Here is a 15,582-nt window from a genome sequence, read left to right as displayed (position 1 = left end):
ATAAAAGTACAACATTAAGTAAAACGTGAGTCCAGTGAAAATGGAGCTACAGCAAAATCCCTGTGGGAATACTGACACTGCTGCCATCTGAGGAACTTAAGCTTTGCAGCCAGAACAACTTAGTGCAGAGGAGCTTATTGACATAAATGAAGAAAGTGGATGTGATGAAAAGGATGAAGATGTATCAGGCTAAGTGACGCCAGCAAAAACCCAAACACACAATAAAAAAAAAAAAGACTTACATTAAAGGAACTTACAGAGATACTTAACAATATCGAAAGCATCAAAGCATAAAGTGATGAAAGCTGATCCAAATTTAAGATTATGACAATTTGCCAAGCCATAAAACATTGCCCCCTTCATTGTAAGCCATGTAAGAAGAAATCAATCACTATTCAAACTATTAGTAAACATTTTTTAACAAACAAGTAAACTTTAAGTCTTTAACGTCAATGTAATTAAGAGGGAATTGGCCAGCAAATGTGAAAGTATAGCAAATAAATGAAAATAATGATGCAAAAAATAATAATGTAAGATATGAGTTGAATATAAACAGAGTTACAGAAAGAAAGAACTGACTTTAATTCTTTTATTCCCAGTGTAAATTCCAGGATGTTAAATGAATATGTTTTATAATTTATTTATTTTCCTACACATTTATAAGTGACAGTAAAAGAGTTTCTAATATTTTGAAAAGAAATTAAAGGTTATGGAATAATATTTATTCTTGATTATTAAGATAAACTTGCATGATTTCAGCTGAGATTATCATGTTTATCATCCTTCACTACCATGTAAAGCGAGAAGTGTGGGTATTAACTTATTATCTGTTTGTTTAAAGTGAATGACACACAGCTTAGTGTTACATCAATAGAAAAATATTTAAGAGGGAATGACACTAAAGCAATTTTAAGATAATGCTTCTATTATGTATGTTTCTGTATCATCTTTCTAAACATAATTATGGAAAAGGCATCCCAACTGGTGACATAATTATTGCCAATAATATAATAGTAATGACAATATATTTGTTGGTCAATTAAAAATAACTACATTAGCTTTGGTAAAACTACATTTTTCACTTACATGATTAAAGACACTTATCAGTGCTCCTGTGATCCTACTTTAAGATATACATCTTCATATTAATTTGTAAATGAAATGTGGGAGTTTTTCATAACCAACAGGTTTAAAGCTGGGTGAAGATATGTGAGAGAAATATACAGTTATGTCTGTAAGAATCAGTGATGTGCCATACTTTGTGTTTTGTTGTTATTATTTTCTTGAGACAGGATCTCACTCTGTTGCCCAGCCTGGAGTGCAGTGGCATGATCACAGCTCCATGCGGCCTCTACTTCCCAGGTTCAAGCGATTTTCCCACTTCAGCCTCCCAAGCAGCTGTGACTACAGTTGCATGTGACCACACCCAGCTAATTTCTATTTTTTGTAAAGACACGGTCTGACTATCTGGCCAGGGCTAGTCTTGAACTCTTGGGCTCAAGCGATTCTCCCACCTCATCCTTCTTAAGTGCTGGGATTATAGGCGTAAGCCACCACACCTGGACTGATGTGCCATAATTTGTAAAAGAGTTGAGAATGGCTGCTAGCTAGTGGAAAAAAATGGTGATATTAAAAACATGGGTATATTTTCAAATGAATTCCAAAAGTTTGAGAAAGTAATAGAATTTGTGTCTGTCTTGTTCTCTGTTATTTCCCAAACACAGATACTCAGTACATATTTTTGCTTTTTTTTAAGGAGATGAAAAAGTCTGACATGATTTTATAAAAAATAATTTTGATGTTAGTAATCATTACTCAACATATTTTTGAATAGTCTAAAGGAAATTTCCACTGTTTCAAAGGATCCCACCTTCCATTTCTCTCTCTCTCATCTCCTAGCAATCTACCGTTCATTTATTGTACTCTAGTTGTGCTTATCTTTTTGGTCTTTATCAAACACAACAAACATTCTGAGACCTTAATATTTCTGTTCCCTCTCCCTGGAACACTATTCCTCAAGAAATAAAATTAGGTAATTATTTCAATCAAGCTGGTATTTAAACATCTTCTGCTCAAGGAGGCCTAGCTGATAATCTGTATTTAATGTTCCAGTTTTCCTATACTCTCTCTGAACCCCCATTGGCCATTCTATTTTGTTTTATCCATAGTGCCTATCACCTGTTGGCATATTATATGAACTCTTTGTTTATTAACTTATTTGTTAATTTTATTGTTTATCATTTATGTCTATCAATGGAATGTAGACTCTAAGAGAGCAGGCATATTTGTGTGTGTTATTCATTGATATTTCGAGATTACCAAACAGTGTCTGTCATATAGCAACCATTCTTTTTTTATTTTTTTCTGAGACAGAGTCTTGCTCCCGGGTTCACACCATTCTCCCACCTCAGCCTCCCGAGTAGCTGGGACTACAGGTGCCCAACACACCCGGCTAATTTTTCTATTTTTAATAGAGACGGGCTTTCACCATGTTATCCAGGGTGATCTCGATCTCCTGACCTTGTGATCTGCCTGCCTCAGTCTCCCAAAGTGCTGGGATTACAGGCATGAGCCACTGTGCCCGGCCTGTTCACTACGTAAGAATAAAGAAATATCCCCTTGACATGAAATTCCGTGTATTGGAATAATATATATACCATGGCAATGAGCATTTGTCATTATCTTAGTCAGCAGTATATATTTTCCTAGACAATGAAAAGACTCCCAACTGGCCTTTTGTATGACAAAAAGAACTGCTAATCACTTTCCCAGTTTGGCTTTTATTTATCTCCAGATTAAAGTGTTATTAAGGATTAATTTAATATTATTTTATTCCATTTAGTGAACTTTTAAACAATAAAACACTTTTATCTATGTTGTTTTGCACCCATATGACAATAAAGTGTTATCATGCCCATACTATAAGTAGAAAAACACAGGTAGAAAGAACATAACTGATTTGCTCAAAGTCATATAACTCAGAAGTGACCGAATACATTTGCCTGACTCCAAAACTTGGTCTGATTTTATCATCCCTTGCTGGCTGTCAGATCTGATATATCAGTCCAAAAATTACCTCTTGCTTAAACTGATGTTTTGAATGACTTTTGTAATTTTCTGCGTTCCATCATTTATTAGCGCCAATATATAAATGGTTATTTAGAATACAGAGATTTACACATATTTGGGACCAACATTCCAAAAATGGCTTAAATATTTCTGGCAGCCTAATATTATCTACGGAGAATTATTTTCCTCAAGAACATTAGTGAGATGTGCTATAATAATGGTTGAGCAAAGTAGCACAACACTAGATGCTGTGTAACTCTGGGAACACCTTATTTCCTGCTCTGATAGAGATCTGTTAAAGACCCTCATCTGTTACAGGCAGAGAGAAGAGCAGAGTAAAAGTGCTTTGCCTACCTAAAGGGACTGTTGTAAGAATCTGATGAGTTAAACTGTGTGAAAGCATTTTGCACCCTCTAAATCCATACATTTACATGTGACTTCCCTGTAGGACACAAGCTAACAAACAAACTAGAAACAAACAAACAAAAAAAACCGAGACACAAAAATAAAATATCTTTCTGTTACCTCATTTGGGAAGGGGTCTAAAAACTCAGAAATAATAGTATTTACACGTACATGTAGTTGGTAAACATTCAATGGCGTAAAAAGTAAATTAAAAATAATACCATTAGCAGAGGGGAATGTATTTTTACTTATGCATATATACCCACATATTGGATTTGTCTCTATTTCATCTGTAGGACCCAGCCACTAGCCAAATGCCTGAAGCCCCTAGAACCCCAGTGCCTAGTGTGGTATGCAGAAAATAATGGCCTGTTATATGCCCATTACCTAATTCCAGGAGCCTTGGAATATGTTACCTTACCTGGTAAAAAGGACTTTGTAGATGTGTTTAAAGTTAAGAACCTCCATATGGAAAAACTGTCCCAAATTATCTGGATAGACCCAATCTCATCACATTAGTTTTAAAAATATTAAACCTTCCTTGGCTGTGGTCAGGGAGAGAAATGTGATTGTAGAAGAATGGCAGGCAAATGTAACATTGCTAGTTTTGAAAACAAAAGGAGTCCAGAAGTCAAGGGACGTGGGTGGCCACTATAAGCTAGAAAGATCGAGAAAACTGATTCTCCCCTAGAGCCTCCAGAAAGTAGCATTACCTTGCCAATTTAACCTGATTTTAATCATCAGACCTGTGTCAAGCATGTGACTTAGAGAAGTATAAGATAATACATTTGTGTTGTTTTAAGGCACTAATTTTGTGATAAATTGCTAAGACAGCAATAGATAACTAATACAGCTAGAAAACAATTTTAAAATACATTTTAAAAAGAACTACAACATGCCAATATCTAATGAATAAAACCAAAAATAGGATGAAAAATTAAAATGAAACTTAGAATTTTTCTATATTACATATTTGGGAAATTTGAATTATTTCATAATATTCTGATCTCAAAAATATGAAAAAAGTAGCTTGTCTAGTTATCATTCACCTGAAAGCAACTGTTTTAAACCTGTCATTACAATCTGATAAAAAGTAATATGTCTCATTCAGTCCCAACTACGCTCAACATGACCCAATCTTGTCAGAACCCAATTTGAAGCTTCAAGTATACAGGAATTTACAACGACAATGCTCCATGGAATTTTCAATGACAATCAATGTTCCAAAAAAACTATGACCTACACTTGAGGCTACCCAACGAGAAGCAAATATCATGGCAGCATCTTACATTTGTGAACAAAGTGGTAAATATAGAGCATACAAAACCATGCATGGGTATTTTCTTCTGTTTTTAACAATGGATAATGAATGTCAAAAGTGATACAAACTATCAATATGCAAGTTAAAATTAAATCCATAAAGCACAGCAAAATAAGCATTTGTTCCATTGTAGAGCTCATGTTTCCTTGAGCACTTATTTTCTTTCTTTTCCCTCCTCTCTGCTCCTGTCCCCTCCCCTCCCTCCTTCCCTTCCTTCCTCCTTTCCTTCCTTCCTTCGACTTCCTTCCTGACTTCCATTTTTCTTTTTTCAGCTTTATTAAGGTATAACTGACAAGTAAAAATGAACATATTTAAGGTGTGCAACTTGATTTTTGTATATGCATACACTGTGAAATGATCATCATAATCAAGCTAATTAACATATCCATCACATCCATAACGTACAACATATCTAATGCTGTACATTAGATATACTGTTACCATGCTGTACAATAGATATATGCCACATTTTCCTTATTCATTTATCTGTCCATGGACACTTAAGTTGTATCCATACCATAGCTAGTGTATATAAAGCTGAAATGAAAACTAAAGCAAATATCGATTCAAAACAATTTTATTTCCTTTGAATAAAGACTCAGAAGTGGGATTGCTGAAGCATTTGGTAGTTCCATTTTTAATTGTTAAAGGAATCTTCATATTGTTTTCCATAATGGCTACACCAATTTACATTCCCATCAATATGTCTTCCTTTTTCTCCACTTCCTTCACAAAATTTATATTTTGAAGTTTGATAACAGCCATTCAAACAGGAATGTGGTGATACATTTTTGTGGTTTTGATTTGTATTTCCTGATAATTAATGTCATTAATCTTTCATCTTTCATCTACTTATTGACCTGTCGTCTTTCATCTAGCTGTTCGCCATTTGTACATCTTTGGACTAATGTCCATTTTTGTAAATTTATTTTTCTATTGAGTTTTGTGAACTCCTTATATATTTTTAATATTACCTTTTATCAGACATACAGTTGCAAATATTTTCTGTAGTTTGTCTTTTCAGTCTGTTGATTGTTTCTTTTACTGTGCAGAAGCTTTTTAGTTTGATGCAATTCCACTTCTATACTTTTGTTTTTGTTGCCGGTGCTTTTGCTGTCATATCCAAAAAAATCATTGCCAGAACCAATGATAAGAATCTTTTTCCTGATGGCTTTTTTCTATTAGTTTTACAGTTTCAAGTCTTATGTTTATATCTTTAATCCATTTTAAGTTAATTTTTATTTTTGTATGTGGTATTAAGTAAGAGCTTATCTTCATTTTTCTACATGTGGATATCCAGTTTTCTCAGCACCATTTATTGAAGAAAATACCTTTTCCCCAGTGTGTATTCTTGGTGCCCTTATTGTAGGCTGGTTTACTCTAAGTGCATGGATTTATTTCTGGGCTCTCTGTTTTCTTGCATTAATCTATATGTCTGTTTTTATGCAAATTCCACACTGTTTTGATTAGATTTGTAAATTATTTTGAAATCAGAAAGTGTGATGCCTCTAGCTTGCTTTTCTTGCTCATAATTGGTTTAGCTATTGCTATTTGGAGTTTATTGTGGTTCCATATAAATTTTAGAATTTTTTTTCCTATTTCTGTAAAGAATGCCATTGGAATTTTGATAGGGATTGCATGAACCTGTTGATTCCTTTTGGTTAGCATGGCTACTAAAACAATATTAATTATTTCAATTCATAAACATTTATTTTCCATGGATGGATGTTTTTTCATTTATCTATGCTTTAACATTTTTCCTTGATTCCTCCTCCAAGATGGCCAACTAGATGCAGCCAGGAGAAACATCTCCCACAGAGGGACCACGACATCAGGAAGACGGGTGTACCCCTAGTAAATCTTCAGAGGGAAGGCATTGAGAGCAGATAGAGAGAAGATACAGAAGGTGGGATAAAGGGAGATGAAGCTGGGAATGCTGCATGTGGCTACCACACACCAGGACTCATTCCTGGCTCCCAGCAACTCCTGTGGAAGGGGTGAGTTGAACAGAAAGGAGCAACTCACTCTCACCATGAGCCTCTGGAATCATAGCAGGAGTAGTCTTGTCAGCCACCATGGACACTTGAGTTGGCAGAGAAAGCTACTTAGTGAAGTGGTAGGGACAGAACTCCAGCTGCAGCAGAGCCCATGGGGTTTGGTGCAGGAGCATCTATAGTGGAGAACAGCCAGGGATGCCCATCCCCCTAGGCTTGCTTTGCTCCTATAGTAGACATTAGCCCTAAGGAAAGGGGTGAATGTAGACTCTGTAGAGCAGTCTTGCCCATGAGATGAGCCAGGCCCCCTGAGCACCCTTTGGTGTGCTGTCTTCTCTTTGAGCCCCAGCCTGCCTGTACCTGCTGGCAGTGCACCCCCCAGGCACCTCAAGGGGGCCTGCCTCATTACTCCTGCACTGGTGGACTGCAACTGACTGGGAGAGTGCTCCAGAAGAGCAAACCCTGTGTATACATATAAGACTGCCCATGTCCTCCCCACACTACAGCCTCCCCCATACTGCTTTGCCTGCAGGCACTCACTGCCAGCGATCCCCATACATCTCTTTGCCTGTACATGTGTTTGCAGACAGACCTAGCCTTTCCTTCTCTGACAGTGCATCTGTGTACATGTACCATGCCATGCCATGCCACTATTGCTGGCTTGAGTGTGCCCCATCCTTTCTCCCCCTGTTGCACTGCCATTTTTGTTGGAGCATTGGAGGGCATATAGTTTGCCAGCTCTGCCACCACCAGTGCTCCACTCCTGTGCCAAAACTGCTGGCATGAAACTAAGCACAGAAAACAGTGTATCTACTCCCATCCCTGAGAGGTCACTGCTGTAAGCAAGAATGCTCACAGAGGGTGCACACAGTCCTGCGACCACTAGCGCCCCATCCCTGTGCTAACACCAGCACCAGTACAAATGTGCACACCATTGCCAGCAGGGCCCCCCACCTTCCCAAACCATACTGCCACAGCCACTACTACAAACACCCACATGGAGGCTGTCATCTTCCATGTGGATGGAGGATACTGCTGGTACATGCAAATGTGGACACATCCCACTACGACTGTCCTACAAAATGCTTTGGCTGGGAGTAGCCATTAGAGTGTTGTGACCAGCAGTCTGAGATCACATTGACCCCTCCAGTGCAGCAGGTTCCTAAACTTGATCCACAGGTAATAGCTGGTGTATGATACCAGTCTCCCAGAGTTAGAGCACACAATGCAGAGTGCTGACCTGAGCCTTGGCCATCTGAAGTCTTCCACTAACAAAGCCAGGTGACTGAACACAGCTTATACCACAATCAAACCCTCAAGGTCATAAAATAGAATAAAAGAAAAAAAATCCAAAGGACAGCAGCTTCAAAGATTGAAGGAACACCAGCCCACAAAGGTGAGACAGAACCAGCGCAGGAACTCTGACAACTCAAAAAGCCAGAGTGCCTTCTTTCCTCCAAATGAGCACACTAGCCCTCCAGCAAGAATTCCTAATGAGGCAGAGGTAGCTGAAATGACAGAAATAGAATTCAGATTATGGATAGGAATAAAAATCATTGAGTTTTGGGAGAATGTTGAAACCAAATCTAAGGAAGCTAAGAATCACAATATTAAGATACAGAAGGTAACAGACAAAATAGCCGGTACAGAAAAACAAACAAACAAACAAAAAACATAAATGACAGGATAGAGCTGAAAAACACTCTACAAGAATTTCATAATGCAATTGTATTAAGAGAAGAACACCAAGCTAAGGAAAGAATCTCAGAGCTCAAAGACTGTTTTTCTTAAATAAGATGGTCAGACAAGAATAAAGAAAAAAGAATAAAAAGGAATGAAGCAAACCTCCAGGAAATATAGGAATATATAAAGAGACCAATATTATGACTCATTGGTGTCCCTGAAAGAGATGAGAAGAAAGCAAGCAACTTGGAAAACATAAGTCAGGATATCATCCATGAGAACTTCCCCAACCTAACCACCAATATTCAAATTCAGAAAATGAAGAGAACTCCCACAAAGTACTTCACAAGAAGATCATCCCCAAGATACATAATCATCAGGTTCTGTAAGGTCAAAATGAAAGAAAAAAATGTTAAAAGTAGCTAGAGAGAAAGGACAGATCACCTACAAAAGGAAGCCCATCAGACTAACAGCAGACCTCTCAGTACAAATCCTACAAGTCAGAAGAGATTTGGGACCTATATTCAATAACCTAAAGAGAAGAAATTCCAGCCAAAGAAATTTATATTTGGCTAAACAAAGCTTCCTAAGTTAAAGGAAATATGATCCTTTTCAGAAAAGCAAATGCTGAGGGATTTTATTACCACCAGACCTGCCTTACAAGAGCTTCTGGAAGCATTAATATGGATGGGAAAGACCATAACCAGCAACCACACAAACTCACTTAAGAACACAGACCAGGGCCGGGCGCGGTGGCTCACGCCTGTAATCCCAGCACTTTGGGAGGCCGAGGCGGGCGGATCATGAGGTCAGGAGATCGAGACCAAGGTGAAACCCCGTCTCTACTAAAAATACAAAAAGTTAGCCGGGCGTAGTGGCGGGCGCCTGTAGTCCCAGCTACTCGGGAGGCTGAGGCAGGAGAATGGCGTGAACCCGGGAGGCGGAGCTTGCAGTGAGCCGAGATCGCGCCACTGCAGTCCAGCCTGGGTGAAAGAGCGAGACTCCGTCTCAAAAAAAAAAAAAAAAAAAAAAAAAAAAAGAACACAGACCAGTAACACTATAAAGCAACCAAACAAGTCAGCATAATAAGTCGACAGCAACAGGATAACAAGATCAAATACACATTAATACTAACCTTGAATGTAAATGAACTAATTTTCCCAATTAAAAGGCACAGAATGTAAGCTGGATAAAGAACCAAAACGCAATTGTATGCTGTCTGCAAGAGACCCATCTGACATGCAGTGATACCCACAGAATCAAATAAAGGAATGGAAAAAAATCTGCAATGCAAAGAGAACACAGAAAAAAAGCAATTATTGCAATCCTAATTTCAGACAAAAAAGATTTTAAACCAATAAAAATAAGAAATGGCAAAGAAGGGCATTATATAATAGAAAAGGGTTCAATTCAACAAGAAGACCTAACTAGCCTATATATACATGCACCTAACACAGAAACATTCAGATTTATAAACCAAGTTCTTAGGGACCTTCGAGGAGACTTAGGCTACTACACAATAATACGGGGAAATTTTGACACCCCCACTGACAGTATTGGACAGATCATTTAAGCAGAAAATTAACAAAAATAATCAGAACATGAACTTAACACTGGACCAAATTGAGCTGCGAAACAGCTACATAACTGTTCACCAAAAAACAACATAATGTACATTCTTCTCATGTACACACAACACATATTCTAACAATGACCACACAGTCAAACATAAAGCAATCCTCAGCAAATGCAAAAGAACCGAGGTCATACCAACCACTCTCTTGGACAACAGCACAATAAACATAGAATTGAAGAACAAGAAAATCAGTCAAAACCATACAATCACACGGAATTTAAACAACCTGTTCCTGAATGACTTTTGGGTAAATAATGAAATTAAGGCAGAAATCAAGAAGTATTTTGAAATTAGTGAGAACAAAGATATAATATACCAGAATCTCTGGGACACAATTAAGGCAGTGTTGAGAGGGAAATTCATAGCACTAAACACCCCCATCAAAAAGTTAGAAAGACCTCAAATTAACAACCTAATATCATAGTTAAAAACTACAGAAGCAAGAGAAAAACAACAACAACAACAAAATAACAACAACAAAAACGAACAAACAAAAAACCCAAAGCTAGCAGAAGATAAAAAATACACCAAATCACAGCTGAACAGAAAGAGACTGAGACATAATACAACCATTCAAAAGATCAATGAAGCCAGGAGTTGACTTTTTGAAAACATTAATACAATAGATAGACCACTGGTTAAACTAAGAAAGAAGAAAACGGAGAAGATCCAAATAAACAGAATCATAAATGAGAAAGGGAATATTACCACTGACCCCACAAAACTACAAATAACCATCAGAGACTACTATGACATCCTCTATGAACATAAACTAGAAAATCTAGAATAAATCGATAAATTCCTACACACATACAGTCTTCCAAGCTGAACCAGGAAGAAATTAAATCCCTGAAGATAACTATAACAAATTCTGAAACTGAATCAGTAATAAACAGCCTGCAAACCAAAAACAGCCCTAGACCAGATGAATTCACTTCTGAATTCTACCAGATGTACAAAGAAGAGTTGGTGCATTCCTACTGAAACGGTTCCCCCAAAATTGAGAAGGGACTTCTCCTCAACCCATTCTATGAGGCCAGTATCATCCTGATAACAAAACCTGGCAGAGACACAACAAAAAAGAGAACTTTAGGCCAATATACTTGATGAACTTTGATGCAAACATCCTTAACAAAATACTACCCAGCTGAATCCAGCACTATATCACGAATCCACCACAATCAATATTCTTTATCCCTGGGATGTAAAGTTTGTTCAATATACAAAAATCAATAAATATAATTTATAAAATAAAGAGAACTAAAGACAAAAACCACATGAACATCTCAATAGATGCAGAAAGACTTTTGAAAAAATTCCGCTTCCCTTCACGTTAAAAACTCTTTACAAATTAGGTATTGAAGGAATATACCTCAAAATAATAAGAGCCATATATTGCAAACCCACAGTCAACATCGGACTGAATGGGCAAAAGCTGGAAGCACTGTCCTTGAAAACCAGCACCAAAAAAATGATTTCTCCACTTGCTATTTCTATTCAACACAGTATTGGAAATTCTGACCAGAGCAATCAGGCAAGAGAAAGAAATAAAAGGCATCCAAATAGGAGGAGAGGAAGTCAAACTAATCCTGTTTGCAGATGAAATGATTCTATATCTAGAAAAGCCCAGTTTCAGCTCAAAAGCTCTGTAAGCTGACAAACAACTTCAGCAAAGTATCAAGGTATAAAAATCAATGTACAAAAATGACTACCATTGCTATACATCAACAACAGCCAAGCTGAGAGACAAATCAGGAATACAATCCCATTCACAATTGCCACAAAAAGAATAAAATACCTAAGAATACAGCTAACCAGAAAGGTGAAAGATCTCTACAATGAGAACTATAAAACACTGCTAAAAGAAATCAGAGATAACAGAAATAAATTTTTTAAAAAATTCTATGCTCATGGATAGGAAGATTCAATATGGCTAAAATGACCATATTGCCCAAAGCAATTTGTAGATAAAATGTTATTCCTATCTAATTAGCAATTACATTATTCCTATCCAATTAGCAATTACATTCTTCACAGAACTAGAAAAAAATCAATTTTAAAATTCATATGGAACCAAAAACATAGCCCAAATAATCAAGGGAATCTTAAGCACAAAGAACAAAGCTGGAGGCATCATGCTACCTGACTTCAAACTATACTACAGGGCTACAGTAACCAAAACAACATGGTATTGGTACAAGAACATATGCATAGACCAACAAAACAAAACAGAGAGTCAAGAAATAAGTCTGTACAGCTACAACCATCTGCTCTTTGAGAAAACTGACAAAAAATAAGTAATGGGGAAACAACTCCCTATTCAATAAATTGTGCTGGGATAACTGGCTAGCCATATGCAGAGATTGAAACTGGACCCTTTCCTTACATCATATACAAAAATCAATTCAAAATGTATTAAATACTTAAATGTAAAACCCAAAACTATAAAAGCACTGGAAGACAACATAGGCAATACTATTCTGAACATAAGATCTGACAAAGATTTCATGGAAAATATGCCAAAAGCAATCACAGCAAAAGAAAAATTGACAAACTAATTGAAAAACTGGTACACTAGTCTCCAGTGAAAGCAACTGCACCTGAAGTTAATGGAGAGAAAGAAGCGGAAAAGGAAGAAGAGGAGGTAAAAGATGAGGGTGCTAAGTTAGACCAAGCTGAAGAGGGAGGATCTGAGAAGGAAGTCTCTAATGAAAAAGAGGAAGGTGAGCAGAAAGAAGGAGAAACAGAGGCTGAAGGTGAAGTAGAGGAAGCCAAAGCTAAAGAGGAAAAGAAAGTTGAGGAAAAGAGTGAGGAAGTGGCCACTAAGGAGGAGTTGGTGGCAGACACTAAGGTGGAAAAGCCAGAAAAAGCCAAGTCTCCTGTGCCAAAATCACCAAAGGAAGAGGCAAAGTCAAGAGCAGAAGTGGGGAAAGGTGAACAGAAAGAGGAAGAAAAGGAAATCGAGGAAGCTCCCAAGGAACAGAAGGTAGAGAAAAAGGAAGAGAAACCAGTGGATGTGCCAGAGAAGAAGAAAGCTGAGTCCCTGGTAAAGGAGGAAGCCATGGAGGAGGCAGTCACCATTACCAAATTGGTAAAGGTGCACTTGGAGAAAGAGACCAAAGAAGAGGGGAAGCCACAGCAACAGGAGAAAGAGAAGGAGAAAGTGGGAGGAAATGGGGAATGAGAAGGAAGGGAGTGATAAAGGTTCCAAGGAATCCAGAAAGAAAGACATATCTGTCAATGGAGAGGTAGAAGGAAAAGAGAAGGGAGAGCAGGAGACCAAGGAAAAAGGCAGTGGGAGGGAAGAGGAGTAAGGCATTGTCACCAATGACCTAGACTTAAGCCCAGCAGATGAAAAGAAGGGGGATGATAAAAATGAAGATAAAGTGGTGGTGACCAAAATAGTAGAAAAAATCACCAGTGAGAGGGAGATGGTGCTAGCAAATACATCACTAAATCTGTAACCATCACTCAAATGGTCGAAGAGCATGAAGAGACCTTTGAGGAGAAACCAGTGTCTACTAAAAGGGTAGAAAATGTCACTTCACATGCCATAATAAAGGAAGTCACCCAGAGTGACTAAGATTTGAGTCCACTGCAAAAGTTTGAGCCATACGACAATTTCAAAATGCATGTGATTGACAGCTTCAAAACAGAACAGATTCTACCATAGGGGCTCCAGACATTGTATTTTACTTTGTGCAATGTGAGGAGACTGCATGCAAGCTCAGTGTGCTCCCCCCTCAGTCTTTGGGGGATTCAAATGCATGATACTGTATGTACCTGGGAAAATTACCAATTTCCTGCACTGTTGGAAGGGGGTCACTCAGGAGGGGAGATGTCTTGAGATGTATTATGTAAAGTACCAACTGAGCCAAAAACAATAAATGAAACACAGAACTCTCTTAGCCTTAAGAAAGCTATATATGAATAATTATGTTTACCACACTGGTGCATTTAAAATGGACTTTTCTTCATGGGAGAACCTCGTTGACATGGACAGTTTGCAATCTTATGTTGATCGATGTGAAATGTCATAGCAGTACTTGCTCAATAAAGGTCATATTGGAAACATAGTCAAAAAATAAATAAACGAAAGAGCTTCTGCACAGCAAAGGAAACCATCAACAAAGTTACCAGACAACCTATAGAATGGGAGAAATTATTTGCAGATTATGTAGCTGACAAAGGTCAATTATCTAGCACCTATAAGGAATTTCAACAAATTTACAGAAAAAAAACAAACAGCCCCACTAAAAAGGGTGAAAAGTACATGAACAGACACTTTTCAAACACAAAAACAAAAAAATACTTGCAGCCAAAAAACGTATTTTAAAAAAGCTCAACATCACTGATCATTAGAGAAACGCAAATAAAAACCACAACAGATAACATCTCACACCAGTCAGAAAACTTTTTATTAAAAAGTCAGAAAGTAGCATATGTTGGCCTGGTTGTGGAGAAGAGGGCTCACTTTTACACCGTTGGTGGGAGTATAATTTAGTTCATCCATTGTAAGAAGCAGTGTGGTAACTCCTCAAAGAGCCAAAAACAGAACTGCCATTTGACCCAGCAATCCCATTACTGGGTATATAGCCAAAGGAATATGACTGATGTATTATAAAGACACATGCCCACATATGTTCATTTCAGTAAATGTGGTACATATGCACCACGGAATTCTATCCAATCATAAAAAGAATGAGACCATGTCCTTTGCGGTAACATGGATGGAGCAAGAGACCATTATTCTATGCAAACTAATACAGGGACAGAAAAACAGAAAACAGAAATACTGCATGTTCTCACTTATAAGTGGGAGCTAAATGATGAAAACACATGGACACAAAGACAGCAACAACCAGACAGTGAGGCCAACCAGAAGGTGGACAGTTAAGACGGAGAGGATCTGAAAAAAGTAGTTATTAGCTACTTTGCTTAGTACACAGGTGATTAAACATTCTGAATATCAAACCCCCATGACATAACTTTACCTATATAACAAACTTGCACATATACCCCTAAACCTAAAAGTTTTTTAAAAAAGAAAAATGTTCTATTTTGCAAAAAGTAAACATTTTCTTTTATTAATATTTTATAATTTTCAGTGTATGTATTTTCCTGTTCGATTAAATATATTTCAAAGTATTTATTCTTATTATTATATAAATAGGATTTTTAAAATTTCCTTTCAGATAATCTATTTTTAGCCTCTACAAATGCCACTTACTTTTATTTAGAGCAACTTTACTAAATTCATGTATTAATTGTAGCATTTTTGGTTGTCATTGAGACTTTTAGGCTTTTCTGCCTATACACTTATATGTCAACTGTAAACAGAGATAACACTACTGTTTCTTGTCTAGTTTGAATGTCTTTCATTTATTTTTATTGTATCATTGTTCTGGCTAGGACTTACAGTGCTATCTTGACTAGAAGTGGCAAGAGCAGGCAATCTTGTCTTGTACAGGATT

At 37.3% G+C, this 15,582-nt stretch overlaps 1 protein-coding gene and 1 pseudogene across 1 annotated transcript in view; one reads left to right on the top strand and one right to left on the bottom strand.

Moving 5' to 3' along the window:
• The window catches only part of PCDH15 (protocadherin related 15), a 1,796,064-nt gene that overhangs the window by 780,814 nt on the left and 999,668 nt on the right, over positions 1-15,582 (bottom strand). The gene's annotated exons all lie outside the window — the stretch shown is intronic.
• Positions 8,303-13,777, top strand: LOC129525014 (neurofilament medium polypeptide-like; annotated as a pseudogene).

Source organism: Gorilla gorilla, chromosome 8 (genome assembly GCF_029281585.2).
Source record: "Gorilla gorilla gorilla isolate KB3781 chromosome 8, NHGRI_mGorGor1-v2.1_pri, whole genome shotgun sequence".
Classification (NCBI taxonomy): Eukaryota; Metazoa; Chordata; class Mammalia; order Primates; family Hominidae; genus Gorilla; species Gorilla gorilla.
This window is presented reverse-complemented; position numbering and strand designations above follow the sequence as displayed.